Source organism: Malus domestica, chromosome 02 (genome assembly GCF_042453785.1).
Source record: "Malus domestica chromosome 02, GDT2T_hap1".
Classification (NCBI taxonomy): Eukaryota; Viridiplantae; Streptophyta; class Magnoliopsida; order Rosales; family Rosaceae; genus Malus; species Malus domestica.
In genome coordinates this window covers 33,134,204-33,142,528 of record NC_091662.1, presented here as the reverse complement: position 1 = coordinate 33,142,528, position 8,325 = coordinate 33,134,204, and the positions used below count along the sequence as shown (strand labels likewise).

The window sequence follows — 8,325 nt, the reverse complement described above, 5'->3', positions numbered from 1 at the left end:
ACCAAACTGAGCCTTAGCATTTCATAAAAAAAAATATACTAACTAATTACATATTCACTTAGACATGATAAATAATATTTACAACATAAAATGCTTTATTAAAACATCATAGGTAAATAATAAATATAGCCAAAAGTCCCTTCAACCACAAACGTGAGAACATGAATATATTGGTAATTTTATTGAAGACATTCGCAGTCTGAAAACAATCAAAAGGTATGACAATAAAGAAAAATAACGTAAGACACTCTTTGGGCTAGTAAACACTTCTGCAAAGAAAAAAGAAGAAAAAAAAAACTTAGGAAGCCGATAATGTTCCAACAATATATATCTCATCATCTTATCCATGGGATCCCTCACTTTTGTATGCGGATCTAAAAAACATGTGTGGCACACCTCTCTTGCATTAACCAAAGAACAAAATATAAAAAATAAATAAATCGTTACCAAAACCCAAAATTATATAAAAACTGAGAAGGCCAAAGTCCTTCAATCATAGTGGTTCTTGATAAACTGTTTGATCCCTGCAATCAGACGCTCAGTTTCTGCGGCTGTTTCCGGGTCCGTGTCCACAGCAATTATGTTCAGATAAAAGCAATGAGTCACCCCCTCGTTGATTAGAAGTTCCACATCCTTGTTGGCCTTCTTCATGGCCTCAAAGTACTCCATTTGCGTGTCTATGATCAAGTCCTTGGAAGCAACGCAGAGAAGGAACGGCGGAAGCTTCAAATTATCCAACGGTGGGGCCTTGGGACCCATCGGACAAGTTATGGGATGGTTCTTGGTGGACCCCGCTGGAATGGCTAACCCTAACAACTTGTCCACCATGTCTAGGGTAAGGAGAGGTGACTGAGGCTGCTCCAACTCCGACTTACTCCGCTACGCTCGAACGAAACCAGGGTGGATTGGAATCCCGCCGGCAAGTCTTAAGGGACTCAGATCTGCAGTCCTCGCTTGAGCCGCCACGTGGTGGACTATGTTTCCTCCGGAGCTATCTCCAATAAGAAACTCACGGTCATAGTCTGCATGGCTGAGGCGTGGCGTTTTGCTCACCTCGAGCCAATGATCGGAGCCAAAGGAGAGAGGAATAGCCGTCCTCAATGGCAGCCGGGAGACGGTGCTCCGGTGCGAGCCTCTGATAGACAGAGACTACAATGGCATTCATGGAGCGAGATAGTTTAGTGCATATGTGGTAGTACATGTACCAATCAGCTTGAGTTATGCAAAAGCCACCCCCGTGGAAATGGAGGATTATTGGTAGCTTGGTGTCATAACCCTCCGGCTTTCGCTCCGGTAAATAAATTCGGACGCGAAGGCCGGATGATTTGTCGGCAACAACATCTTTTGTGGAAATGCCATCAACAAATTCATCGTGGGCTGCCACGGGTTCCACCATGAACTATGGTGATGCACAAAACCGGAGGTCTTAGAATAACGTAAATCTGACCGTGAATCTGCAAGTAATGTAAATAATACAAGATGTATCATGGTTCACCCCAAGGTTTGGGCTACGTCCACACTGGTTATGTATTTATCTGAGGGAGAGAGAGCTCTGAGAGTGAGAGCTTTGAGAAGGGGTGAGAGGGCCTAGGAATTGGCATCTTCTAATTATGAGGGTGAGGGGTCCTTTTATAGAATAAGGACTCCTCAATTATTACATATTTGCCCCTTCCTTTATTACATAATTACATTTAAGTCCCCCGAGTATTTATACGATGTCTAAATACGGAGGCTCTAAATATGGTATAAACAGTAGTCCCTCAAGTCTTCAGTCAAGAGAGTCTTTTGGTTGGAGACTTGAAATTCAGTCTATGTGTGGGCCGAAGTAACTAGATGTTGTCTTGAACTGATACTCGATATGAGGTAGTACTCAATCTGAAATGATACTCAACTAGAAGTAGCACACGCTACGAGGCTGTTCGGCTTGTGGCTTATGTTGCCTTTGTTAGCTCGGCTTGTAGCGTTTGAAGGTGAGAGAGTCCCTTTTATAGAATAAGGGCTCACTCCTCAATACATGAATGATGGCTAGAGTTCATGCTCTTTAATGATGGTGAAGGAGTCCCTTTTATAGAATAATGGCTGGCTCCTCAATACATAAATGATAGGTTAGGAGTGATGTTTGCGGCGAGGCGGTTGCTCAACTGGCGGCGATGCTCTCTAACGAAGGTGAGGGAGTCCCTTTTATAAAATAAGGGCTCGCTCCTCAGTACATGAATAATGGGTTAGGAATGATGCTCATGGCGAGGCGGTTGCTCAGCTGGCGGCGATGCTCTCTAACGAAGGTGAGGGAGTTCCTTTTATAAAATAAGGGCTCACTCCTCAATACATAAGTGATGGGCTAAGCCCCCCAAGTATTTTTCATGAGTGCTCTCTAATGAAAGTGAGGGAATCCCTTTTATAGAATAAGGGCTCGCTCCTCAGTACATAGATAATGGGCTAAGTCCCCCAAGTATTTTTCATGAGGGCTCTCTAATGAAAGTGAGGGAGTCCCTTTTATAGAATAAGAGTTCGCTCATCAGTACATAGATAATGGGCTAAGTCCCCCAAGTATTTTTCATGAGGCCCAGTTGAGGCCCAATATATGGTACATAATGTAGTCCCCCAAGTCTTCGGTCAATAAAGTCTGTTGGCTGGAGACTTCAAATTGAATCCATGCGATTGTTCGGAGGCGGTATTTGTATACCCTGCACTGAAGCTTTTGTAGGTAAAACTTTGTAAGTGAAGTTTTGAAGCTGAAGCTCTGTAAATGAAGCTTTTGAAGCTAGAGTTTTGTAAATGAAGCTTTTGAAGCTAGAACTCTATAAATGAAGCTTTTGAAGCTAGAGCTTTGTAAATAAAGCTTTCAAAGCTGGAGCTTTTGTAAATGAAGCTTTTGAAGCTAGAGCTCTGTAAATGAAGTTTTTGAAGCTAGAGTTTTGTAAATGAAGCTTTTGAAGCTGTTTAACATGAATGATGCTCATGAATGTTTATGTTGATTGTCATGAGTGATGCTCATGGATGTTGTCATGAGTGATGCTCATGAATGTTAACATGAGTGATGCTCATGAATGTTGACATGAATGATGGTCATGAATGTTTATGTATGATTGTCATGAGTGATGCTCATGAATGTTTATGTATGAATGACCTGAGTAATGCTCATGTATAATTTGGAGTACTTGGCGTACTTTTGATCACCTGGTTGGTGGCATAAAGGAGAGTACAGGTTGTACATTTCATCACCTGGTTGGTGGCATGAATGGCTAGTTGCCAACTGATATTATAGTACAGGTTGTACATTTCATCACCTGGTTGGTGGCATGAATGGCTAGTTGCCAAATGATATTAGAGTACGTGTTGTACATTCATCACCTGGTTGGTGGCATCAATGACTAGTTGCCAAATGATATTAGAGTACGGGTTGTACATTTCATCACCTGGTTGGTAGTAATAGCGGCAGGTTGCCGAATAATTGTGGAGTACTGGGCGTACTTTTGATCACCTGGTTGGTGGTAATAGCGGCAAGTTGTCAAATAATTGTAAAGTACTGGGCATACTTTTGATCGCCTGGTTTGAGCTATTTTGGGCTTATGGGCCTTCGCTCTCCACACAATATTCCAGCCATTTTATTTTGGGCTTTGCCCCTTTTTTTTTTTTACCCTCTGATAGGGTTTATACAGATGTCTCCGAAAAATAGGAAAAATAAATTACATCATACATATGCCAAGAAAAGTAAATCACATCATTCTGGTGGGGTGTTTATTCCTTGCTTTTGCAGGTTTGCGTGCCTGCTATCCATAGCTTTTCTGTGGGTGGTCGACAAAATGAAGAAAGCACCAACTTGCTTCAGCTTTCAACTAAAGAAAGCATAATTCTTTCTTTTCTCTTTTCCTTTTTGCTTTCCTTTTGCTTTGGTTTCTGTTTCCCACTGTGCCTTTCTCTGTCTCTCCACCTCCTTGCAGACTTGCTTTTCCTTTTCCTTTCCACTGCGTTTTATTTTTTGCTTTTTCTTTCCATTGCATCTGGACACTAGCTGGTGTAGTCCAGCTGTAAAATATATGAGATATGGAGAGAGCTGGCTGGAGAAATGCAATAGCTGAGAGATCTTCATCTGAATGCGGGGCCTCTGTAGACAGAAAGGCCAAGACCAGCTGATGGTTGAAGAATATGGGCTTGCAGCAGGATCGCATGGGCGTGCAGCAAGGCGACATGTCTCTCTCAAAACCCATGAGCAATCGAATGGGCGTGCAGCAACATCGTATATATCTCATCCATAAACCCCGAAGCGACCGACACGGCAAAAGCGTAGGTACACTTGTCGGGTTTAAGATTAGTATTCTTCCGCAAATGGGTGTAGAGAGAAATCGTAAATGAAGGCGCGGCATTAATGGTGGAGCCTCGGATGAAGACATTGTAGAGGAAAAGGTCGGGTCTTGGGATGGAGAGGAAGATGTCACGTGCGTTGCGCATGGCCTTCAGGTCAGAGAACTTATGGGTGAGCTTAGTGACGATCGCCACTCTTGATCAGCACTGGGCTCACCGGCCCAACCCTCGCCCTGTACGGCGTCACGTCCACCATTGACCCGTACCTATATGCTCCGCCGTCGCTGTCGTCACCTTCGGGGTTGCTGTACCAGGTGGCGGTGGCTGGGGGCCAGCGGGGAGCAAAGGTTGAGTTGCGTGGGGGAGGTGGAAGGAGTCGGACCAGATCTGGATGAGGCGCTACAAGTTGCGGTGTACTCACCGACCGGAGTTATGACGAAACCCGTCGACAAGTGGAAGATGAAGCGGACGCTCATTGACTTCCTCAAGAACTCGTTTTTCGTCCCCATCACCATCCCCAAAAATGACCTCTAAATCCAGCGGCTTAGAGACCTCAAGAAGCAGAAGCGCGATGACTCCGTGGCTTTTGGTGTTCTCGTGATTCGCGACCTAGGTTTTCTGAAAAAGGGCAGGAAAAGAAGTGACGTGGAAGAAGAAGAGGATGCGAAGGAGTTGGAGAGAGAGTTGCCTCTGGTTTGGCGGGAACTCTTCAGATCTGTCGGAAGTGCAGACCATCAGACAACAACTGGGTCCCGGTGCTCAATCTCTCACTGTTCCGGTTTAAACCACTGGGTTCATCATCCTTAACTCTCCACTGGGTGTGATCAGGGGTCAGGTGTAGGGACAACCGTTGGATGCAACGGCTGATGTCCTGGGTGGCAAGGGTGGAAAGGCAGAGGGATTTGTAAAGTGTGTCTTGGCATGCCCAATGGGCTATTTCTAGAACCTGTTTTTGAATGTGGTTTTGGAAATGGATTTTTGGGCTTTTTGAGTTTGAGTTTTTGAAGTTAGAAACAATGTTGAGAGCAAGATTTTTGTTCTTCTTAGATTGTACATGGCTGTGTGTTTGTGTCCATTTCTGGGTTTCTAAAGAGAGAGAGATGGGACTGGGATTTTGGTTTGGTGTTTCTGCAGATTCACGGCAGAGGTGAAAAAAATGAAAGATAACCGACATAGTTTTTTGTGTCGTTTCCCACAGACAGCACCAAATGTTGATGCACAAAATCGGAGATCTTGGAACAACGTAAATCCGACCGTGAATGTGCAAGTAATGTAAATAACACAAGATGTATCGTGGTTCACCCCAATGTTTGGGCTACGTCCACACTGATTATGTATTTATTTGAGGGAGAGAGAGTACTGAGAGTGAGAGCTCTGAGAAGGGGGTGAGAGGGCCTAGGAATTGGCCTCCTCCAATTGTGCGGGTGAGGGGTCCTTTTATAGAATAAGGACTCCTCACTTATTACATATTTGCCCATTTCTTTATTACATATTTGCCCATTTCTTTATTACATAATTACATTTAAGTACCCCAAGTATTTCTACGAGGTCTAAATACGGAGGCCCTAAATATGGTATAAACAAACAGAATCTCAGGAGGTCCAGTCCACTCCCGATCGACCGAGCCATCGTCGAAGACTCTGAGCCAACCAGACACCTCCTCAACTAGCCTTTTATTTTCACTGACCATGGTGATGGTAATATGGCAACTGTAATTTGATTAAGAATTAAAAAGGTTGGAATGTGAGAGAGTTTGGATTTAGCTACCAGTTTTTATAGGAATATGTCATAGGTGTGACTCCAAAATGATAAAAATAATGCTAAGGTGATTAAATGTGAAACATGGTATGAATAACATTACTCTTATCATGCCACATTACGTAAAAAGGGAAAGATATCCTCTTCGAATCCTTTGCACCTGAGCCTCTTGATCAACAAATCCGAATCTTTAAAATTTGATATTCACACACCTAAGTCACATAATAAGTAACTTAATTTGGTATCGAATTCGCCATGTACGAGATTCGAACTGAAGATCTATTATTTACAAGTAAAGAGGAATATCATCAGACTATAATACTAAGTTGCCTTAAAGAGTTGTTAATAATCTTTTTTTTTTTTTTAGTTTCATTTTTTTAGCAGTTATAAATGAAGAGGAATCACATAGAAAAACAAATAGCATAGAAAAAAAAATAGAGATCAATGGTGATAGTAGAAATTAAGAGAAATAGATCATTTCCGGATCTCTCCCACTAAGATCACCGGATTAAGTGATCCGGACTTTCCAAATTTCATTTAACAGTCCACCTGTTTTGATCAATTAAAAGCTGTGATAATTTTTAACCGTTAGATAAAATTTGAAAAATCCAAATCACTTGATCCAATGATCTTGGTGAAAGAGATCATCTCTGAATCTCTTTCCGAAATTAAGAATATGAAAAGGGTGCACACCATGAAAACCAAAAACTAAGTGAACCATAATCTCCCGACCATTTTTCACCATCTTTTGTTTTTTTCACCTGACTATTGAAAGTTAGTATAACATATTTTATTAGAAATTACGAGTGATAGAGTAATACCAGATGGTCAAGTCACAAAGGTTTAATTTTGAAAGCAGCCGTGGGTGCCACGTAAGGGCATATAAATTTTAGACAAATGTTAAGGAAACTCTTTTAAAGTGGAATTTTTTTATAAATTTTTCGTCACCTTATGTTTTTAGCATAATTTTTGTGCCAAAATATGAATTTTGTGTCAAAAACATGAAGTAACGAAGAATTCATGACAAGTTACACTTTAAAAAAATTTTCTCAAACTTCCTCTGTAATGTTTGGAAGTTGAGGCGAACTGGGACCTTAGAAATTACTTGGGTTAGTTACTCCGAACCAATTAACAATTCCTAATTTTTCTTTAGTCCTTTAGACTTGGCCATTACGGAAGACTAGAAAGATAGTGCATGTCGACTCATCGAATCACTTGGTAAGTTAATAAAGTGTTTTAGAGTCAAAATAATCTAAAAATTATGGAGCTGACATATTACTAGAATAAAGCACTTGCCCTACGAGATTTGGCCTGACAAGCCACATTTTGTCAAAGAAAACAATTTGATCCGACAAAATATTTAGATGGTCGTACAAAACTGATCAACATTTAGAATTTTGTCAAATGCTTTGAGTGACAAAAATTTTACAGAGGGCAAGATGAATTTGTCAGGCAACATTGGCGCCAAACGATAAAAATGGCGCGTATTGTGTAAGCATTTGCTTGATGACCCATAAAGGTTTTGTTGCGCAAAGCCTTAGGGTTTAGAGTTTAAGGTTTCATTTCATTAGGTAAGTTGGTATATTCGTCGGGCAAAGTGAGAGACATGGTTGGCATATTTAATTTTTTCGATAATTTTCGCATCCTACGAAACTAGTTTCCATGATCAACTGCAAACTTTTTTAAATATACTTTGAGATCTGATATGTAAACAACAAAAGTAAATGTACTGAGATTAGGTAACGAGACAAAATCATTCAACTGTTATAAAAAATCATGATTTAATGGTTGGTTTAGCTCAGATTTTGATAATTTTTTACAAATCCACTCCTTTACACTAGAAGAATACAGTGAACAAACCTGATTATCAATTTAAAATACTAGTGGATACAACATAGCTTACATACTACTTAATAGAAGTACAGAATAACTCTAAGTTTTTGTTAAATCTATTGTTTTGACAGGTGCGATGGCAAGTGCCTTCGCCCATGAGCGGTAGGTCTCGGGTTCGAGACTCGGGAGCAGCTTCTCCATGAAATGGGGGTAAGGCTAGCCGACATTCACCTCTCCCAAACCTTGCGTAAAGCGGGACCCTTGTGCACTGGGTACGACCTTGTTTTTTATTGTTTTGACAGGAGCACATTTACGAAACCAGTTTTTATGATCCAATCGTCAAACTTATTTGAATATGCTTCTAGATCTGATACACCAAAAATTACAAAAAACAAATGTTTAGAGATTAGGTTATGAGATAAAATCCTTCGA

At 41.1% G+C, this 8,325-nt stretch overlaps 1 pseudogene; it reads right to left on the bottom strand.

Moving 5' to 3' along the window:
• Nucleotides 1-226: 226 nt before the first annotated feature.
• LOC103410819 (carboxylesterase 15-like) lies at nucleotides 227-5,992 on the bottom strand (annotated as a pseudogene).
• Nucleotides 5,993-8,325: the final 2,333 nt, after the last annotated feature.